The sequence below is a fragment of the Buteo buteo genome, chromosome 12 (genome assembly GCF_964188355.1).
Source record: "Buteo buteo chromosome 12, bButBut1.hap1.1, whole genome shotgun sequence".
Classification (NCBI taxonomy): Eukaryota; Metazoa; Chordata; class Aves; order Accipitriformes; family Accipitridae; genus Buteo; species Buteo buteo.
Window position 1 is genome coordinate 26,573,556 of NC_134182.1, and position 23,817 is coordinate 26,597,372.

At 41.4% G+C, this 23,817-nt stretch overlaps 1 pseudogene; it reads right to left on the reverse strand.

Annotated features, from left to right (window-relative positions):
* Window positions 1–1,009: 1,009 nt before the first annotated feature.
* LOC142038095 (saccharopine dehydrogenase-like oxidoreductase) lies at window positions 1,010–22,414 on the reverse strand (annotated as a pseudogene).
* Between the last annotated feature and the right edge of the window lie 1,403 nt (window positions 22,415–23,817).

Sequence of the window (23,817 nt, forward strand, 5' to 3'; positions counted from 1 at the left end):
TAAAATTGGACTTCTCAATATACTTAAGCCCTTAGAGATGCAAGTTGTAGCTTAACCATCTCATTATTTAAGTGCTCAATGGCTCTGTGAAGTTTGACTTGCATGCCCACAAGCAAGAATGTATATGCTTCTTAATCCATTTAAGGGACTGACAACGTAAGTGATGCCAGTTAAGCAATCTCAGTCTCTGTCAAATTCAGTGATGGCTTTTTGTAGGAATTTTACTTGTCTTAAACTGTCTTTCCATTCACTGCCATCAAACTCTTCTCATGTAAGGACATAACTGACCAATCTTCTTGGTGCTGATCTTTTTGGCTTTGCCCACCTGAACAGAATAGTTGTGATCTCAATCTTCAATACAGCTGTGATACTACAGAGCAACAGTTGCATGGAATTTGCCTGCTAATAGAGATGGTGAATGTGATACAGCTGTGGGAGATGAAGAGATTTTTCTACCTCAAAAGAGTAACTTTCAGAACTTTAGGAGGAAAATTTCTTATGTAAAGTACTTCAGTAAGGGTCACCAATATTAGCTTTACTCATTACACTTTTCATTTGTCTTATCTAGTTAATGACATAACGTAAATAATCAACCAAAAGGAAAATAACGTTAAGAGCCATATTCAGTTTTCCTCCAAGGTTCAAAATAAAGGAGGATGTAGACTGTGAAAACCGAGATGGACTTAACAGGTTTTGGTAGACCTTAGCTACAACAACAAAAAAACCCCCAACAACCACCACCACCACCAAACAGCCCACCCAGAAAAACCCTGAACCACCACCAGCTTGTGGGGCCACTCAGGCCTCCCAGCCCTGGCACCGCTGGCCACCTTGGGGAGAAGAACTGCCGTGCTGCTGATCACCGTCTCATTGACAAACCCTACTCTTTGTGCTTTCTCTTCCATTTTAGCGCAACTCACTACAGGCAAGCTAGTAAGAATGAAAGTCAACATACCTTATGACAACAGTACAGAGTCACCTGGTCTCTATAATAACCCAGGGGAAAAAAAGAGACAAAACTGTTCCTTAAGCTCTGAGAAACAACAACTACTCTTTTATTTCACTGTGGGCACTCAGGCTTTGAAAGCAAGAACACCACAAAGCAATAGCACCCCTCCCAAACAGGCATGAGGAGTAACTAGTTGTTTCATCTGCTAAGGCACTTGTTATCCAGGGCCTGCCTGCTTTTAATAGTTGCAGACTGGGGCCAAGCAAGAAGGCTGTGGCTGATTGTGAAGCAGATGCTGTAGTGGTTCCGTTAAGTAGTAACTTAAAACTTAGAAGAGATCAAAGAAAATTCTAGAACTAGTACCCAACAAGTCACTGATTTAATATGCTTGGGAATTAAAACTCAATACCCTTTATGGGCTTGCTCGCTATAGCAAATAGTATTGTAACTTTTAACTCTGTTTTTCTTCTGTTTCTGCTGTAAACAATAGCACAGTGAAACTATTTTATGATTAGGCTTTTGCGGCCAAATGAGTTTTATTGGAGTTAGACCCAGGAAAGGGGTTAGTTCATACAGTTCTGTCTTGACTTCAGAGTTCAGGCTTGCTAATAACAGAGAACTCAACACCACGTTTGTTGAGGCGATCGATCGGTTTTGTTTTGGAGAAAGCAGCTCCTGGAGAATATACACCACCCCTGTTAATGAAAATCAAAAGAGAAAAACATTAGTGGTACAGTGAGTGAGTGAGACCTTTTTTTTATTTTTTTTATTTTTCTTTTTTTAAGTCAAGGATATATTTCACTGCCTGAGAAAGAAAAAGCCACTCTCTCCCACAGGAGAGCGTGTGCAGAATGTACCAAGCCAGCAAACTCAATAGAAACCATCCCATTAACTGAAAATCCAGACATTGATGCAACAGATACAGCAAAAGCATTTCTAAAGACGTATGACTACATCCTTTCAAATTGAAAGGCAGATGAAGAGTAAATGGCTGTGAATCAGTATCTGAAGGTTTCATGTATTATTTTAATAATGACCTTAGAATTATTACATATATTACACATTACTACATAGGTGTATTACGATGACACGCATAAAAGTACATTGAAATGCAGTGGATTGACCTTGGCTGAATGCCAGGTGCCCACCAAGCCGCTCTATCACTTCCCTCCTCAGTAGGACAGGGAGAGGAGAAAATAATAATGAAAAAAACCCCTCACAGGTCAAGATCAAGGTGGTTTAATAAAGCAAAAGCAAAGTGTGTGAAGTTATCTCCCTTGCACAGCCATTTGGGTGAGGCAAGACAAAAATCCACAGGGTTATGAGATCTGCAGTTTCCAAGAGAAACATACACATATAGTAGCTTTAGGGGAGATCAAGCTGTTCTGCATGGGAAAGTACTTACTGTTTAGGCAGACAAGCTGCATCCTCCAGAAGAGATACAGCTGCTTGAACCATTGCAATTGGTGTAGCAACATAGCCAGGCTCTGACAAAAAAAAAAACAAAAACCAAACACAAAAAACCCCAAACAAACGATGTACAGCGTGTTGAAATGTAGAATGTAATCTCGCTCTTACCCACAGCGTGCTGAAGAATAATCTCTTTGGCAACGAAACAGCCTTCCCCATTTAAGAACAGCTTTTTTACCTTGTAATCATCCCAAGTAGCTGGTGAAGTCCCTAAGATCTAATCTGGACAAATACTGCTTCAACTACAGGCCTATAACCACACAACAACCATGAGCGATCACCTCACAGGTGAGAGAGGGCTCTCCATTACAGCAAGAGCTTTCCCCATTCTGTGCTTAAATTCAGACTTTTGCTGTGAGACTGCTGCATTCAGCAGTTATTTAAAGAAGCTATGCTTCATTAACTCCTTTCTGAATACACATTCTTGCTGTCTCCAAACTTGACTTCAGGTGTCACCTCCCCTCAAAGGAATGACCTGAACACAGGTATGTTATAGCTAGAAATGATACTATGCCAGATCTGCTTAAGTTCACTCCCAGGGGACTGGAAATAAACACGTAGTAAGTCCAGGCTGCAACAACTGAAAACTAACGTTAAAACACTCTCCCTTTAACTGCTCTACTCTGCAAAAATGAAAATTGGAATGGGGAAAGTCAGAAGGAAAGCGAGTGACAAGGCAGCAAATGAAGGGGCTATTTCAAAAAACAGGTCACAGTGAACGCTACTCTCTGTAAAGGCTGTTGACTTTGTCCATGCTGCAAGTGCTCCTCAAGGGTGAGTAGCAGTGGAACCATAAACTTCTTTTCGAGTAGGGAATGTAAGGCAAAAGCAGTAAGCTGCTACTGACATACATAGCTGGTCCTTTCACTTCAGCGCAGATCTTTACATTCGGTTTGCCATACTGGGGGTCTTGCCTCTCACTGTAACCCTCGCCAAAAAAAGTCATTGTAAAAGAGGTTCCATCCATCTGTAGTGGACAAGACAAATGTGGCCGCCAAAACAGTAACTCACTTATTATCAGGCAAGCACAAGTAGTAAATACAGGTATCTATTATGCCAAATTATGCCAAATACTATGATCTATCTAAATATGAGAGGAGTTATTGCTTAAAAGGTACAATCTCATCTAAATTTGTAATCACTTCCCCTTTGTTGGAACTGTTATTGTCCTGAAGCCCGTTTATTCTCTCAGGGCTTTCAGTCCTGGGTTTGTACTACTCAGTGTCCCCCTGTCATCACCGTTGACAGATTTGAGTGCTGCGAGCCATCCATGTAAATACATCAGACCCAGCAACATGACCCATTTTCTCCTGGTATGAGTTGCACATACTTTGATGTCTAATAGCAGAAGGCATGATGATTTAAATATTCAAAGCTAACTGAACAGGCACACACAATGTGCATTTAGAAATTATTTCTCTGGGACTAAGCAGCTGACTCTAGATTACTATTCCACCATTATCATCACAAATCTATTCAGTAATTGTGATGGAAAACAGTCAGCTACCTGTTTCTGGGTTGGTCCTTTCTTTGTGAAGAATCCAGCAGAGAAAAATTCCGGGTACTATGTAAGAACAGGGGAAAAAACAAACAAACAACAGTAAACTAGAGGGAAAAAAAATATCCGAACACTTAATTCTTTTGTGTTCTGAACACTTACTTTTGTCAGAAGTTTTCTTCCAAAGCTAAACTTCACAAGAAGAAGAAATAAAATGCCGGCAAACATCAGCTTGATAACAGAGCCAAGGCCACCTATGTTCACATAAGCGCCATACTGCACCTGAGGCAAAAACATATTTCCAGTGGTAGAATTTACATTAAAATTTTTGCATCAGTGCATTTGTCAAAATGAATCTACCCCCAAATTAGGATGCAATTCTTTGATACAATAGATAGCTGTTTAAATAGGGCCTTAGACAATTGTCTTAGTTCTAAACAACTCTTTGAATAATGCTTCACTTTATAATTCATTATGAGAAGACAGTGTAACTACAGAACGGTGAGGGAGCGAGCATGGTAAACAAGAGTGGAAAACTTTAAAGAAAGATGCATTTTGGTATCCAATTCCAGGCTTCTTTCCCAAGATCTTCCTTTCCTCCTCTTACTGCTTTAGTTTAAGACAAACTGACGCCTTCCTTTAGAATTTCGGAATAGCAATGGGAAGCCTTTCTCATGAGTAGTTTCCAAGCATATTTTCAGAGCACTGCCTCACCTTCATCTCTTAACTGATGCCTGTGATTCTGCACAGCTCTTCTATACATTGTTGGTGCTGGTCTCCTCTCAGGAAACCATGGAAAACAAAAACTAAACACGACCACCACTTCACCTTGCCTTTACTCTGCACACCAGAGACCCAAGCATCCAAGAAGTCTCCAGATACAAACGAGCAGCATACGAATTCTTTATCAGAATGTTTACTACACTATACTGACCTGACTATAGTTGCACAGACTACAATTACAATGCTTTTAGAAGCTCCACTGATTAAGACGAGAAAAGCCTCTGCACAGGAACAGAATTTAACATATTCGTCATTCCCAAAAATAAGGAAGCCTACCTTTCAAATATTTCTGTGACTCAAGGCTTCCATGCCCTACAAATACAGGCCCAGAAATCAGATAGCATAAGAACCCTACAAGAGACTCTCGTATCTATTATGCTAGCAGCAATAAGCAAGCTCATCAGGCAGAGTATCGAGTAGTATGAAACAGGCCCGTGCACCCAGAAGAACCTGGACCACATCAGGTCAAACAGCTTGCAAAGGAGATCAACAGCACAAGCCTCCTTCTCTACAGAAGCAAAAGCACATTGCAGTTCATTACTATTTACCTAACTACAGAAGCCCTACTATGCAGATCTGCACTAAGAACAGTTATCACATAAAGGAAAGATGCGCTGAAAATGCTAATAAAGACATAGTATACCAAAACCAGTAACTTACAGGTGTTTCCTGCAACTCTGTGTGCAAGTAACACTGAGACCGTTTCACAACGGAACCATCAGATCCCATGAATTGAATGGAGTACTCTGAATTCCTGATTGTAAAACACAAGTCCTCTGCCAATGGAAAAAAGAAAGCCAGAAAAAATGTTCAAATGTTCACGCATACTGAAAGAAACAGATCATAACAGCCCTACCAGTACTGGCTTTTTCCTCAAGCATTTTTATGACGTCACCTCTTTCCACTGAAAGCAAACCATTCCAAATTTATCCCTGGCTCAACTCAAAATTCCACGCGCTACAGCGAGGATGAATTTGATAATCAAAATAATACTCTCCTCACATTTCTTTTTTCCTTCTACCAATCGCTTCTGAAATCAAACACAAAAGTTTGCCATGTCAACAAAAGTCTCTTAGAACAAGTTAACTTTGAGACCCACTAAATGCTGGGACATGTTCTTTATTTTCAGTAAAATAGGAACAAATCAGTAAAACTGAACTTATCTTCAATTCTACTAGATGAGTATCCATCCGTTCATATTACACTGGAGTCCTAAATGCATCCTTTTAGTATTTAGCAATACGTTACCAACCTATATAGTAAATACTGGAGCTGTTAGAAGACAGCGTGTTTCACATCTTACGCTTCTTATACCTGCTTTTAAGTTTTGCACCAACTACTGGAACAGGGGCATATCCTATCTTTTTTCGAAGCTTCCTCAGGTTGTCTTGATCCGCAAGGCCATAAACAGCTGACTTCCAGGTCCCATCATGTGCACAAGAGCCCTGGCAACATACCATGAAACCGTAGTTAATTCACTATCTGAAGGTTTCATGTATTATTTTAATAATGACCTTAGAATTATTACATATATTACACATTATTACATCGGTGTATTACGATTACACGCATAAAAGTACATTGAAATGCGGTGGATTGGCCTTGGCTGAATGCCAGGTGCCCACCAAGCTGCTCTATCACTTCCCTCCTCAGTAGGACAGGGAGACGAGAAAATAATATGGAAAAAAAACCCCTCATAGGTCAAGATCAAGGCGCTTTAATAAAGCAAAAGCAAAGGCCGCATGCAGAAGCAAAGGAAAACAAAAGCTTTATTCTCTACTTCCCATCAGCAGGCGATGTCCAGCCACTTCCCGGGAAGCAGGGCTTCAGGACACAGAGCAGTTGCTCCAGAAGGCAAACATTGTACTAACACGTGCCCCCCACCCCTCCTCCTTTCTCTTAGCTTTTATCACTGAGCAGACATCATATGGTATGGAATATGCCTTTTGTCAGTTTGGGTCAGCTATCCTGGCTGTGTCCCCTCCCAGAATCTTGCCCACCCCCAGACTGCTGGGTGAGGGCGGGGGGAAATATTGGAGAGACAGCCTTGATGCTGTGCGAGCACTGCTTAGCAGCAGCCAGAACACTGGTGTGTTATCAGCACCTTTCTAGCACCAATACAGAGCACAGCACTATGAGGGCTGCTATGGGGAAAATTAACTCCATCTCAGCCAGACCCAATGCAATCTCCACCCCTTACGCCATACCATTTGTGTCATGCTCAGGTCCCACCTAAGTTAAGACAGAGAAGATTTTATATTTTTATATATAACTGCCCCATTGTATTTAATTCTCATTACTAAATCCCTTCTTACCAACACTTACAACCTATCCTACATACTTAAACCACCTTTATACCCAACATACAGGTTTATACACTCTCATTAACTACTATTCCCTGTCCTTTAACAGACAGGTATTACTCTCCCAATCCATGCACTTCCTCCACTCCTCCCAATGCTCATAAGAACAGGCTATGACGTGGGCCCCATCTGTCAATAAGGGTGCTCAGGACAGGACAGGAGAAGCAGTATGTTCAATTGCTGGGCACCAACACTATCTTGGTTTGGGTCATCGTTGCATTCTTTAAACAATGACCCTACAGTTAGTACATATATTACACCCTATTACAATTATTACATACTTTAATGCATGTAATGCTAATACATGTACCTTGAAACGTACCCCCCAAACAAAACAAACAAACAAACCAACCCACCAAACAGCCAAACACTAGGATTACTGGCAACACACTATGTATCTGTTACAGTTTACTTATGTATGAATCCTTCCGACTTCTCTGCAAAACTAAGTTATTTCCTGAAATGGCTTAACACAACAAACTTTCGGTAGACAGCCTATGCAAATGAACCTTACAAAAGCGCGTTTGCTCGGCATACTTCTGTTAGCTCCTAAAGCTCTTAGAGCCATCACCAAAGAACTGCCAGCTTGTTCCTTGGTCTGAATTAATGTAACAACAGTTATTCTAATGGGCTACGGTGATGTCACCACAAATACCTCTCAGTTTCCAAGAAGGTGTAAACCAACTAACCTCAGGCCCAGATTTCACCTTCAGGAAACTTTCAACAGCAGTTAAGGTACCTTTAAGGGAGGAGAAAACATTACTTGGCATATACAGTCGTTAGTTCACAAAGCCAGAGTACACTCTGGTAGACCCAAACAGCAGGCCACTGACACTGTTAGTTGAAAAGGCAGAGTCACATCTTTACCTCAAAGTAAAATAAACTACGGTTAAGTTCCACAGCTGTTTTAGTTAGCAAGTGTCAAACTTCTTGCGTAAAGTACTTCAAGAAGGGTCACCAATATTGGCTTTACTCACTACATTTTTCATTTGTCTTATCTAGTTAATGACATAATAAAAATAATCCACAAAAAAAAAAAGGAAAGGAATATTAAGAGCCATATTCAGTTTTCCTCCAAGTTTCAAAATTAAGGATGATGTAGGCTGTGAAAACTGAGATGGACTTACAGGTTTTGGTAGACCTTAACTACAAAAAAACCAAACCAAACAAAAAAACCCCACCAACCGCCTCCCCCAAACCTCGAAACAAGATATCCTAAAACCTTTAATTTTAGCATAGCTTGTGTTTTGCAAAGCATGCTTAGTTGTGACGAACAGCAAAACAAAACAACAACTCCAAATTCTGCTTTGTTTTGCTTTGCTCAGTTCCTTCTGAGAGCATTAAGACTGTACTCGTGGGGGCAAATTTCAATATAGCAAGCAACTGGACAGACAGCTGGTAATACCCTAAAGGCCAAACAGGAAGATATAAAAGACATCTTTATTCAAATCAATTATCAGACATCAAATTATAACCCCACGAACAACCAGATACTCATTTCCATGCCTCTCCTCTCCCTTCAATCAGATCCAGATTGAGTTTTATTAAACTGAAAGCTGATGACACACTCCAACGTAAAGCAATCCCACTTTATAGCACTTTTAACGGTACATAAAAGCAAAACATTCAGATACTTTTATCAGCCCTTCCAATTGCAAGTCAGACCTGATGAACGAAGTACCCTCATTTGAGATTAGGAGCAAGTCCTATTTGCACAGAATGGAATCATCTTGCATCTTTTCTCAAATATATTTATCCTCTTTCAGTTACTGTCAAGCCGCTCTTAAAGAAAAAGGCATTGCACAGCACTGGCTGTCTACTTACACGCAGACAATGGCTTCTCAGGGCTTCCAGTAGAGAAAGAAAACCCAGGAAACCGGATTACCCACTAATTTCCAATCCCTCTCCCACAGCCTTCCTGTCCCCACTGTCTTTTCCCTACAAGATCCGCACTGCACAAGGGGCAGTGCGCTGAGCCTTGCCTAGGGATGTCCACATCCTGGCTCAACAGCCTGCTGCTGACAGCTGCAGGTTCTGTTCTCTCAGTGAACAACATTACCTTGAATCCCTCCTTCACCTAATGACCGATCTTCTCCAAGCTAATGGGAATATGATTTACTTTTCAATTTTTATTTACCAGGTTTGGTTGAAACTGATCAGCTGGTAAAGGCAGGCAAAAAGAGAGACTGAAGGAGTCTCCGCATAAACATCGCTGCTTTGGGAAGCCAGATGAAAGCATGATCTGCATTTCTTTTTCCGCATAAGGTCACACTTAAATAAGTCACCTTTCAACTTGTCTCTGGTGTACAGTACTCCCATATCAGCTGGTATAGAGTCAAAGCCACAGCTTCCAATGACATACACTCCCTTTTCCGCAGCTTTTTCGTTGTATTTCAGGTACATTCCTTCCAGAAACTAAAACACAGTCAGAACAAGTATTGTAAGCAGAACTCTGTACTCGGCCACACCCAATATTAGCCATCAGCGCTTTACTGTCTTATCACAGCACCCCACATACTTCAAAACACTTACAAGCATCTTTAAGACAGATACATGCTACTCCTGTCTTACGGTATGAAAGTATCACAGCAGTGCAGAGAAAGGTGGCCTGCACAAAATTCCTATGTAGAATCGCAACCCAGACTCAAAGCAGAACTCAAACGTTTTGGATTTCCAGAGAGAACCCGAGAGGCTCTTGTCTCTAAGTAAGAAAACTATCCAACTAATACACATTAATGTACTTTAAAACAATTAATGCATCTTAAACCAGCAGATCAGGAGGCAAAAGTTGTCTTCACGTTCAGCAACGTTCGCGGAAAAATACTACACAAATACCCCTTTAACAGCTCTTTGATAGAAGGTAGCATTTTTCTACGGTCACGTACCTGGGGTTCTCCACAGATGTCAATGCAGCTCGCACCATTTTCAACACAAGCTTCTACCACAGGCTCTCCAAAGAATCTATACTATAGAAGGAAAGACCACCACACGTAACAAAAAATAAAACCCCCACACCACAACTCACCCAGCGTGCTTCATCTAACAGAGCCACCTACAAGAGAAGTAAGCCCTTGGTGGGTATTGGTTTTGCTACATGGGGCCAAAATGCAATAGCACTTGTGGGTTTTGGGGGGCTCGGGAGAAGGAACAGCACAACAAACTTCATCACTGATGATGCAGTTTGCTGCACGGACTGCTGCACCCTGTTTCTCTCTCTCCACAGGTAAGACCACCAAGGCCAATTCAATGTGTCTAATCTCAAGGTATGCTTTTTGCGCTCCTGTTATCAGCATATTCTCTACTTAAGTGCCCCCAATTTCAAAGACGTCATCATGACCCAACTTCCAGCTCTGGTACTTTGATCCCCTCCAAATGCGCTGGAAATATCGCCACTGAAAGTTTTAAAGGGGCCAAGAACTTAGAACAGGGCCCACTTTCAGCCTCAACAATACAAGCACTGAAGGAAGCAGAGTGTTGGAAGCAGACTGGTGGGAGCAGAAGAGCTTCAACCTTAAGCAAGAGACACAAGAGAGACTCGCAGTCTCACAGCAGTAGCCATAGCTTTGTGCTGGTGCAGCAGCAGTATCTAACCCAGGCACCATCATTCTAGAGCAGCAGGTGACAAAACCCAGCTGGAGATGATTGTGCCTCTGCCACCTGGGTGTACAGCCTCTCCCCCTTCCATCTGGCACACTCACTGCTTCTTGGAGAAGAGGCTATGAAGGAAGCAGGCTACTCCAGCAGGACAGAAAGAGAGGAGGAAATGATGGGGAGACCCATAGGTTAGCTGGAAAGAAGCCACAGGAGGGGATGTGACACCATCTCAGCAAGGCTAGGTCACACAGACAGTGATGGCAAGGAGCAGGAGAGGAAGGCTTAAGCTACTGCACAAGCATGCAGGTCAGCACCACCACCATAAATCTCCTTTATTTTGGAAAACTTTTGCCTGCATCTATCTGGACATATAGATCAACGAACCTAAGATCTTATCAGTTGCTGAACACTTACTGTACCAACATATACGTAAAATACTGCAAGAAATTGTCTTATCTTCAGAAAGAGATGAGAAAAATCATTTTGCAACATTACACACAGAATCAAGATCAATACTTTATATACCTGAAAAAGGGAAACGGGCTCTAACACCTGCAACTACTTACCCAGTGAGCTGGTCCCAGTTGTTTCTTCAATAAAGGTTTTCCAACATGATTAGGTGGAACCTTTGCTAGGGTTTCCTTCAGCTGTTAGGAGACATATAAAAATATAAGCATTGGCTAAGAAAAATAAGCTTTTCAAGATTCAAGTTACAGAAGAGGACTCTTGGACGGTCATAGGCTTGACAGAGCAACCTCCAATATCAAGTTGTTTTCTCTGGGACAGAGAACCAAGCACACTTCTTTTGGAAGGCAAGTATTTTTATATTTCTGGTAGTCTCAGCTATAATTATTTAATAGAAGGGACTATAGAGTAGATCTACAGTTAAAATAGACAGATTCCATGAGGTACAGCTCCCCTTGAAGACAGCACTATTATTCTACACATCATCTCTCTAGTTCAGAAAAACACCCCACACTTGTATCAAAAAGGTATTAAGACTATGTGAAATTAACACAATCTAAAGAAGGACCCCTCTTTACAATCAAAAGGAGAAAATCTTCAATATGAAAATTTAAATTTAACTTGCATTTTAAAAGTTTGGGCACAACTTAGGTTATCTTTCCCATCGCAAAATTTCTGAGGACTTCAGGGGGAAGAAATGGAGTAGCAGTGACAAAAACTTGGATCAAAGCAGGCTGGAGTTATGAAACTTCACTTTTCCACTGCTGCAAACCACATTTTTCAGCTTCCTTGGCTGTTCATTCCAGCAATTGATTTAACACATTCAGCGACTTGGTTTTCCAAAGGTGCTGAGCCCAATTTGTTTAACTTGAAGATTTTAAAAACAAGTGCTTTCAGAGTAGCAGAGGTAGCAGTTCATTCAAGTATCAGCAGTTTCTTTTCTTAATGTGGTGGATCATTAACAGAGAGTCAATTACACAAAGATCCTACTCCAAACTGTACTATGTATATGTGAAGAAAAAAGGTAACTTGATTTTCACATGCTAGATGAGAATATCGCCATTCTAAGCCTCACTTTTTAAAAACAAGGAAACTTCAGGGTGATCTCTTGTTATAACTATCATCTTACAGTCAAGTAAAATTTTCACTCTATGTTATTTAACTTTTCACATTTTGCTCAACTTTGTGATGTATTTTCATTTGCAAAGTAAAGTAAGTTTTTCAGTTATTGGTCAGATTTACTTTTTCCTTCTCAAATACTACCAACATCTGAAGTGTTCCGACTGTAAGCACCACAGCTATATATGATTTCTAAAAAAACCTGTAGGTTAGAAATTCCTGATGTATTTTATTAAGCTATAAGGACTGTTCGGGTTTTTTTTTTTTTAGTATAACCACCTATGGATATAAATCAATGAGGTAACGGTAATTTAACCTTAACGATTTTGCAAGGTGTACGCAAATTTGACTTTAAAGCAAGACAGTGTAAAAGAAAAGTCAATTAGTAAAGCATAACAGAATTCCCAGATTAAAAAGATTTTGATCTACTTTGTAGTCTGTATTTTTATAGAGTCTCCTTCACCAGCAAACCTTGCTAGCATTGTTCATTGTTATGAATATTTTCTACCTTTTCTAGAAAATGGAAGCACAGTTTTCTTATCTAACTATTTAACGCCCATGACAATGCCAAAATCAGAAAACAAACTGCTTCCATTCTACACGTTGGGCTTCTGCTGGAAAACCATCCTCCTCTTCTTAAACAAGTCAATCCAAACTGATTTCTTGCAAAGAAATGAAGCACTATTTTCAGTTGCTTGGATTTATTTAAGTACAATGCAACTAAAAGGTTAGTCAAAAAACCTCTCTGAAATATTTTGGGGAGCTTTGTAATCATATCTGTTCTTTAAAGTCCACAAAGGTTCTCTTCTCTCTCCCCTATTCTGCAAGTTAAGTTACTTAACTTAAAAACTTTCTGTCCTCCACCTTTGGTCCGTGCACTGGACAGTCCATTACACTTCAATTTTCTGTTTTATAAAAATTACTCAAACAGAAGTAAATTTCTTTTAAAAACCCCCACAACAACCTGGAGAACACATACATGTAAAGGAACAAAAATAAACAGAACCAATGAAGCCTTAGGGAAAAGGTCTAAACTTGACCTCAGTTACAACAGCTTTTAACCTAAACATTTTTAAAACAGTAGGTTCCTGTAAAAATTTGTTTAGGTGTATTTCTTGCAATATGTTTCTCCTTAATGTTCTTCCTGAGGCTTAAGCTCAGCAGTTTCCATGTCTCCTGCAACAGGTGATGACATTAAAACCTACAGCAGAGTAAGAAATACCTCACCCCATAAGGCAACGATAGCAGTAGTCCCTGACCTCGTGCCTTGGCATGGAAAAAGCCTTTAAATTCATTCTCAGAATCCTGACTCTTGGCATACTCAGTAAAGCACGTTAACTCTCCTTCACAATTCAAACACTGGAGTTTCACAAGAGGTAAATATCTCCCTGGTAGCAGAACTATTTTCCATCAAAACAGTAACATCATAAATATTGTAGTTTTGTTCCTTTGGATCTTACTTTTTTTTCAATTCCACTGAAGAACTGGAACATCGTTATGTTGGCTGGCGGCTTGGACATGCCTAAAGCAATACATATGCCTTTTAGCTCCTGAAAGACTTCACTGCCACCTCCTTCCTGTGCTTTTTTAGGAGGGGCATTCACACACAGCATTCTGGCAGCTTCCAGTTCTGAGATGAGGTATGCTGGGTAAGAAAAATTAGATTTCAGCATCAGATATAGCCGAGTTAAAATTATTTTAGAACCAGTGAGAACTCAAGCACTTACAACCAACGAATGTGCAAATGGACTGTTTTAGAAAGAGTTAGGGCTATAATTTTGGTATCCACAGAACGCTCATATTTCCAACAAGCACCGAGCTCAATGCTAGAAACACAACAAACAGGGGAAAGGTTTAATACAACCAATTAAAGCCTGGAAAAAATCCCTATGATTCCGACCGGTATTAATCACAAAGTTCAACAGAGCACAGCTCTTTTCCTTCAGGCTTCGCCCAGCAAAGACAGGAGACTAGGAACATGGAAATAAGCAGGATGAGAGACTTGGATATGCACTTTAAGCTAGACAAGCAAGCACTCCTTGAGGCTCTAGGAAACAAAGCAAGGAAATGAGTAGAGAGAAGTGAAATGTTGGATGAATCTCCTCTACTTCCCCAGGCAAGATGCAGAGTGGAAAAAAACCCCCCACTTTTAAAAGTACTATTGAGAATTCAGGTTTATAATAATTCCAGAAAGGAAGGCAGTAACTGATGAAATAAAAGCTAGAATGCCTGCAGTGCTCTTCAATATCAGAACTGCAAGAGCCTACCACCACATTAGAACTCCTTTATCAAACAAACAAAAGACATTAAAATGACAATTTCTGAACATGGTATACACCCAAAATTTCAGCATTAGGTGTTGGCTACAGTGATATATAAATTTAGCACACAGCCTTTGCTTGTGATTGTCACGACTTCAAGGTTTGAACTGAAAGAAATGCACCGGTTTAACAATACTCTTATCATGAATCATACTGTGTGACCATAACAGTAACGTAAATAATTATTTCTAAAAATAAGGATTGAAAAATAGATACTGCACTGATAAAGACAGACTTGTGAGCAGGGCTATAAACCCACGGCTATACAAAAGCAGCTTAACACCTATGAAATTGGGACAGATCAAAAGATTAAGAAAAGAACAAAGCATTTTAATGATCTCTAGAATTTCTTCTGGATCTCTAGAATGTCTTCTGCTAAAGACACAGAACACCTTATGAATTATAACATTCTTAATATGCAAAGCAGTGAAGAATCCTTTGTAAGTTCTTTCAATGGTACTTTATATAGATTTTTCTTATAGTCAACTTTCAATTATTTACACCCCATTAGGACCTCCTGAAAAAGAAACTAGCAGCAGAATTTTGTTTCAAGAATTCAGGGATTATACTCAAGCTACCTTCAACCTCCTCTGACAAAGACTGAAATTTTTAAGTGAATCACTGCAAGACATAGATGTTCTCCAGATAGCGATTCTTTTTTGCAGACCTTTTCTGAACCAACCTGAAACTCTTGTAATTCTTATTTTTGCAGATGCCAGTACTTAATATTGTATTCTAGTGATGCTGGACACCAAGGCAATCTAACTATTGATGTTTATTTGGTGCTTTCCTCTCGCAGCAATACTGTTACATCTTCCAATTGACACAAACTGTGCTGCATTTCGTTAATATATAAAATAACCTGGCATTCAATTAAAGAGGGTTATTCTGTTTCTTCTGAAAAAAATCTGGTTTTATGGTTCCCATACAACAGGATACCTAATAAGTTAGCTTAATGTAGGTAAAGCAAGCTATGCAACTATCACAGTACACAAAAAAGGAGTTTGGCATCTATTTCAATTCCATATTTGACAGTAAACACAGTATTCCTGCCAGCTTCTGAACAAGGCCTTTTATTACCAAAATGTACATCACAGAGGACCTCTGGAATAAACTGTGTGTCACAGACAAGCCACATTTACTAAATGGCTTGGCTTACAGAGAATAAGCTGAAGGGTGTAGGGTTCAATTATAGGGAACTTAGTTACTGGGCCTGAAAGTAGCTCATGGTCACAAGAGCGTTCCAGACGCCTTTAGGCGGCCTTGGGCAGAATAAGCAAGAAGATAGAAAAAGAAAGAGCCCAGTTAGAAAAACACAGGTGCACATTCCACAATAAAGGGAACTTGGCACAAACAACCTCAATTCAGGGGCTTATCTCAACCAATTGGACTGAGACAAGTTTTGCATGCTCTAGCTAACACAGCCAATTATATCCTGTGTGTATGCGCGTGTACAGAGTGAGTATAACTAACTGTATCTTATGTTTATACGCGTGGACAGGACCGATGTAACCAATCACCGTTTATGCTTGTGCGCGTGGACACCAAATGCTTGCATGCAGCAGCCAATCAAAGCTTCTAAACAACTTAGAGAATTGTATAAGAATGATCAGCTAGGCTCAATAAAGTGGCGACTTTAATCATCATATTGGTGTTCTATCGTCCAGGCCCCGCATGGAATAACCCTAAACCCTACAGAAGGGCAGACTGTTTGAGCTACAAAATATTTTAAACGCAATTATTACCTCACTTCACCTGACATTTTTGAACATGCTATCAAAACAAATTCAGATTAAGTCTTACTACTCCTCTTTCTCCTACTGTTGAAATACTAGAACCTACTCTGTAATTAATTTCTTACATTGCAGCTGAGGGCAGAACTAAATTTCTGTTTTGAAAAGTTAAAGAACTGGCAGCAACTGAGGAAGCAAATAAAACATTATGTTGAATTTAAGATCAGATTAAAATTAGTATTACAATTTCTAACTCCAACACTTGTAAAATTATTTTTTTTTAAATGTGAATCAACATCACACACTTTTTCCAAACTGAAGTACTATTTCTTCTCCTCTAACATTTCCTAAGCAGGAATAAAACCAATTTAGGTATTGAGATCTGCTGGGTGGAAAAGTAAAGGGAAGACATCACCATTGCTACTGCTAATTTATTTTCAATCAGCAGAAAGCACCATTGAAGCTATTTACTCAGGGAGATGACCAAAAGAACTAGGAGTTGGGATAAAACATTTTCTCTTCTTCACAACAATCCCAATTGTTGTCAGAGTGTAGGAAAATGCAAGTCTTATTGCACCTTGCAAGTCATCATGGTGGGGGCTCCAAAATGATGATGCATCTGGTGTTAGTTGTCATTTTTACAACCCTTCTAAACAAAGTACAGTGGCTAAATCGTGGCAGAAGTCTTCAAATTATTCCCTCTTCAGAGTACCTCCTGAGAAGTAATAGGACAGGCCTGTTGCTAGTGAATGTGAAAAATGTTAATATTCAGAGTATCTTCCATCATACACTGCCTACAGAATGACTGGTAAGTTTATTAGACCCAAAAGTATAACATTCTGACACTATAAATTACAGGGGAAAATAATTCATCATTTTAGGTAACTGTTTATACATTGTGGTAAACAAAACAGTATATCACTAAGTGTAAGAAACAATACTATGATTCTTGCACAAAAACAGATTTGCTTGCAAGCACCCCTTTAACTTACTAAGCAGCAAGAGACAGTTCTTTTGATTATGAAGGCGTTTTGTCACATCTCCTGATGTTAATGATGCATATGGACAGTTCATTTCAGCCAGCAACCCACTCATTTCCAGTTGAAATTCTTCTGCTTCATTTGGACCTTAGAAGGAAAAGGATAGTAATTTCTTTACACCTAATACATATATCTCTGGCTGTGAGTAGAATGAGTTAGATATTTAAAAAAAAAAATAATTATGCTTTGCTCCAGTTGCTATTTAACATTAAAACCCTGCTTTTAATGGAAGCCAAACGTGTTCTTTGAAACTCAAAGCACAGCACAACCTACTTGGAGCCATGATATTCCTCATTATTGTAAAATTATGCTTCACTGACAGCTTTCCCCAGCTACAATAGAGAGCCACTGGCAACTTCTACAACGAAGTGACATTAAAAACATCGCAAATTTTACAGGGGTATTTTAAGTATCAACTAACTTTTCCCACTACAAATGTATTAGACAGTTCTGACAAAGTCATGAATAATATGGTTTATGAGCTCTCACGCTTTTACCACTTCTCCCTGTAAGCTCAGATTTGTCAAATGATCTTATTTCATACCAATATTCTTTAAAAATAACCAGGTCATGTAAATCAAAGCTTAGACTGATATTTGTGTCAGAAATTAGTGAAACTAATCTGAATTTGTTAAGCCAAGTTATGCAAAAAATAGCGATTAATGAGAGGTAACAGTTTTTCTTCATTTTAAAAGGGACTTCAACCCAAAACGTCTGCTATTTATAAACTCAAGTCCCACAAAATGAAGGTAGGGCTTGATGGTACTACAGATAAAATGTTTCTATCACTGTGTTTAAAGAATTTGAAATAGGTGCTAGAGTACTTCTGGATTGTATTTTTACACAAAACATAGTAGGAACCTTATACTGCTAGAAGAGGTGAAATGCTGTATTGTTACAGAGCTAGGGAGTCAAATACACTCAAATAAGAAAGGATGGACATGTCAAAAACAGAGAGAAAGAGGAAAAGAACAGATATTGAGGTGAAATGCAGCAATCTTTGGCCATTGAGTAGAATGAAAGTTAAGTTCATAAAGGCATTATGAGTTAATACATTAGATATTCAGAAGTACAGGTTATCATACCAATTTAATCTGTAGAATGTCATGACCAGTTGACCAAAAATAACATTTTTTGAAAACTAAGGTTTGCTTCCTCCACCAAAATAATAAACAAACAAACATTTTCAGGCTCCTTCTCCCAGAGTGTTTCATAAAGGGGGAAAAAATACACAGTAATCGCAGAGTTAAGGTAACCAAAAATAAAAAGAAAATATCGTTACTGTAGTCATGAGAACATTTCCTTGAACAGTAGGTATTTCTTACATCAAAATTACAAACAGAAGCATTGAAATAAAAGTATTCTCATGATCTAATTGAAAAAAAACCCCACTAATGTTTCGTTAAATCCATCCAAGAACTTTAAAAAAAGTTCTATGCTTGAACAATTAAAAGAAAAAGCTAATTTCAGAACAAAGACTGTTTGAGCCTCACTATTATTTCAGTCTCTACTGGCTGTTCATTAGGGAAGTTTCAGGTGGAAAATAACCAAAATCTGACAGCACACAGACAATGCTCCCCGGTACAACAAATTTGGCAATTGTCAGCCCAAATCTTTATGGCATGCAAGAACATACATTAAGTGCACGTTTGTGCTAGAGTTATGGCTACTTACTGTTAGTTGCCTGCACATTTTCCTCTAGTTTACAGAATAGCCGTAACTCAGATACCAACCAAGCACAGAGTTTGGTGAATTCAGGGGAACTGGCTCCACGAGAGACTGCCTGAGCCAGCGCTCCGTCATCTAACAATGGACCTTTGTAACTGACAAGTAAAACAAAAGCACAGTTTATTAACATTTGCTATGACTGATGCCCTGTGATAGATTTACTTTATGCTGTGTGCATATTGAGAAACACACCCTCATCACATCTGCAATGCTGAACATCTAAACTGGTAAGATTCCCGCACTGAACTGTAAGAAAAAGCACACTGAAAACATCTGAGCAAACTCAGCATTTCCATGCACATTAGCTTACTGACAAAGAGACTGCGTCACAAAATATCACCATCAAAGGTTTCATCCTGGAGAACGTTATCACATGCAGTGGCAAATTCTCTGCGTCTATCTCCTTAATATGTTACTTACAATATAGCTATCTAGGGCAACTGCAGTTTCAAAGTATCATTCTTGAGCACTGCTTTACAGTACGTTGAATAATTACTGCTGAACTAGTGCATCTTTTCTGTCTTTTCTTATCATGTATCAAAAGGGTGCCACACAAAACAAAGCCTTCGATACAAACGTTACAGAAGTGATCTGCAAAACAATATCCTCTCTTGAAAAATTACCTTCTTAAGTGGGCACAAGAAAAATAAATAGAATTAGCTCTTTGTGTAAACAAGCCAAGATCAGGCCTAGTGTAAGAAAGCATGAGCCTACAGATCAGGTCTTAGAAGACATAGTTTTCAGGACATCTGTGTACTGATACTCTGTCAGGGGGAGGAGGAATAGTAGGGAGAAGGCTGCCTTATTAACCAGGTAGAAGCACAAAGTCAGAGCTTGCCAGAGTATTTAAGAAAAAAGGCACAGTATTATTTTGATACACTGCACCCAAACAGGAAGACATCCAAGAGTGAGCATAATCAACTGAACTCCCTCTTTTGAACTTCCAGGTATAGTCACCCGCTATGTCACAGCAACCCAGTCAGTCCAGTCAACTCTTGGCAAACCTCAGAAGTAAAATAAAAAATAAAAAAAAATCTCTCAAAGAGCAAATTAATATGTTAATCTCCACACTTTGTTCTTGTGCTCAACATCACGTATAAAGGATTTGGTCTTTACTGTAACAGCCTGTTACTCCATCCAAGCAAAATGAAGAAGCCACACTCAAAAATAACTTTTACCTCACAGAGCAGCTCAATTAGCCACACAGAGTTAATCTACTAGCAGCTGGTGGGAAACTGTAATCTGATGTATTACAACCCTACTATATTACCACAGTAGGTTAGACAAGTCCAACAGGCTAATTAGAGCAAGCCTAAGTCCTACCCCACAGACGTTTCAGACCTACACATGTATAGGAACATCTGGGACTCGGAATAGAAACATCCAGTTATAGATCAAAGTAGAAAGGAAGCGATGACAAGCCTTTTGCTTTGGCAGGATCTGGATTTAAGTCACTGGTCACATCAGAGGCCCCTTTTCTAGAATTTTTCTTTGACAGATATGACATCTTTACTGTGTTATCTCTGATAATTATGACTTCAGCTACACATCTACCTGGCCCGTAATCCAACTTGCAGATTCCTGACTGCAAGCAGCTTTTTCCTTCCATTCCTGCCAATGGCACATGTTCTAGAGCTACACTCCTCTTTTGGTAACATTATGATCTCCAGTTTGTTTACTTTTTCCATAGTTCAACAGACTGACTTGCAAGGCAAGAGGCCACTATTTGAGCACCTCGAGCACAAATCGCAAAAGAAACAACCCTTTGATGTGCAATGCTATTAAAAAAAAAATAATCAAGTAATATATTAGAAATGCCTTCAGTATCTGGTTAGAAAAAATAAGTTGAACTGTGAAGGACCATCGAGCTACTGCCAAAGATTAAAACCTCAAACACCCCAGTCTTTCCAGACACAAGGAAACAGAAGTCATTTAGTCTCATGCAGTAGTTTTCCCAGTTGTTGCCAATACTGTTGAAGCCCCGTGTCTTTCTCCCTCCACATTTGCTTTTCAATCACTCTTGCCAGTCTTGGCTGATATGACTTATTTTTTAATCTGCTTTCATTGTTCACTTTATTTATGTCAACAATCGACAGCAACACTTTCTGTCTATAATTACACAGATCAGGAGCACAAATCACAATCCCTTCAAGCCACTAATACCCTTTTAAACATATGGCAGAAAAAAGAAGCCGATCATGCTATGTGCATCATGGCAGACACCTTTTCGCATTTCAGTTGGAGAAATACCTGCCAAAACAGAAACCTATTTTTCAAGCTTTGGAACCATCTTAGCCTTGAAATATAATCTTTATTGGAGCATAAGGACTCTAGCCACAAAGTGATTTATGGGAATGTGGCCAATGTGAATAAATACAGCTGTCTGCATAGAACCAGCAGCAGTAAAATTGTAACTGCCTATTGTCTGAGCTCTCAACAGTTTACAGACAGGCAAGCTTACAGTAGAGCACATTCTCCTTGCTCTCCCTTTCATGTTTATATAACCTTACTGACTCTGGCAGAGTAACAGGTTTAAACAACAAAAGCTTCCTGTGCTATACTATGTTAAAAAAAAAAAAAAAAGGGAAAAATACTCTGTCATTTACAATTTTTTTGCTGTCTATTATTTTTCACCAAGTACGAAGCCTGAAAGTTTTTTTCTCTGACTTCTCTTCTTAAAAGGTTTCCTTTTCCCCTTCCCCACCCTCAGCTGGGACCACCCTGTTGAACAGAGGGGTTACCGATGAGATAGCATCACAAGAATCAAGGAGATCGGCACGCAGGAAGAGAGAAAATGTTTGCCAAGGCCGTACAGCTAAAAAACTGCCGTGGTGCTTTTCTCAAGCCCAACCGACACCGCCGCCAGCCCCGCTACGGGGCGGGCGGCACCTCGGCTCTGATGAAAAGGGACCCTTCCAGGGGCTGACCCTGGCGCAGCTCTGCCCTGGGCCGCAGACCCCCCCCCCCCCCCCCCCCCCCCCCCACACACACACCGGGGCCTCCCTCCTGCTCCCGGCCCGCACCGGCCGCCCGACGACGCCACGGCCCCGCCAACGGCCGCCGAGAACCTCTCCCCACCCCGCCAGCGCCGGCCCCGGGGCACCTACCCCAGGTCCTCCAGCGACTCCAGCACGTCGCTCTCCAGGAGCTCGAACTCCATCCTGAGGCGGGGCACGGGGGACGAACCTGCGCGACAGCGGGACGCAGCGCCCCCGGTACCCGCAGCGCCCCCGGCACCCGCAGCGCCCCCGGCACCCGCAGCGCCCCCGGTACCCGCGGCCCCACGTACGCCGCTCGCACGCTGCTGCGCCGCCGACTGCCGGCTTGGCATGTCAGGGCGGGGAGGGAGGGAGGAGCAGGTCCCCGGCCTGACCCCTCACCCCGCTTCTCTCGGGCCGCCCCGCCGCCACGCCTGATCGGTGCGGCCTCCTTCCGCGGCGGTCTCCGCCTACCCGTGGCGCCAAGGCAGAGTTGCTAAACGGAGACGCGGGTGCGAGGACGGACGCCGGGTGTTCGGGCGCGGAGGGAGCCCGGGACGAGGGCAGCATCCCGCGTTTCTGTTCAGGCGATCCTCGGGCAGCTCCGCAGGAAGGACCCCACCCCCTCCCCGCCGCGGAACCCGCGCTGGAATGTGCCGTGGCGAGCAACGGGCGGAGGGGGACGGAGCGGCAGAAGGGTCAAGCTGCGTCAGTGAGCGCGCGCTTCCCCGCCCAGGAGGACCCAGCGGTGCTGCCGGGACCACAAATCCCAGCATGGCCACGTGCCCGGCGGGGCCCTCGCGGCCGCCGTAGGGCCGCCTCCCGCCGCTGCTGGGTGAGGCCCGGCGGCGGCTAAAATCAATAAATTGAATTCGCCGCTGCCGCGGGTCTCGTTTCTCCCTCGGCGGGCTTGCGCGAACCGGTGGGTGACGGCCTGTCCCTGTCGAGGCGGCGGGGGCCTGTGCCCCAGCGGCAACGGTTGCGGCGGTGCCTCGGTGTCCCACTGGTGATGTGGCTTTTGAGGGCGCTGGAGCAGTGCTGGCCATACCAGAGCCTGCCCGACTTTGTGCTGACGGTGAAACTCCTTCAGGCGATGCTCTGGCACCTTTTTAAAATTATTGTGAACTTTGGGGACAGGGGAGGGGTGTAACACCGTTCACTTCTTTCAGTTGCCGGCATCTTCAGAAGGAATGCCATGCGTGTGGGTAAAGATGCATTGTTAATAATGGAAAACTCAATTAACAGGACCGTAGAAGCAGTCCTGCAGAAAGCACGTCCGTACTAAAAAGGAAGCATGCGTAAGAGAGCAGAGTGTGTTGTAATGGCTAGGCTATGCCAGGGAAAGCCAAGAGCGCTCGTGCCAAAAATAATCCTGGTCCGTCACCAGCAGCAAGCTGATGCTCCGGCAGAGGAGTCCTGGCTGCCTGTACTTCATGAAATTGCCCTTGGCAGGCATAATGAGGAAAAGCAGCGGTCAAATAAGGAGGGATCTTACAGCCTCAAGATGGGTAGGAGGACAAAGAAACAGTACCTCCAGGAGCTAGAAAGAAGAAATTCTTCACTAACAGGCAGCTCAGTCACCGATTCTGCTATTAGAAAGAGGTCAATCTACACATTGAGGGGAAAATTGCCTCCTAAAGACTAAAAACTTAACGTGGAAGGAATAGTACGGGCATTCCTGTTTCTTTGTGTCTTTGCTTCTAGTTGTATAGTGGTTGGTAAAAGGTAACTGTGGGCTATTTACATTTTTTAAAAAACAAAACCAGATCAAGGCTC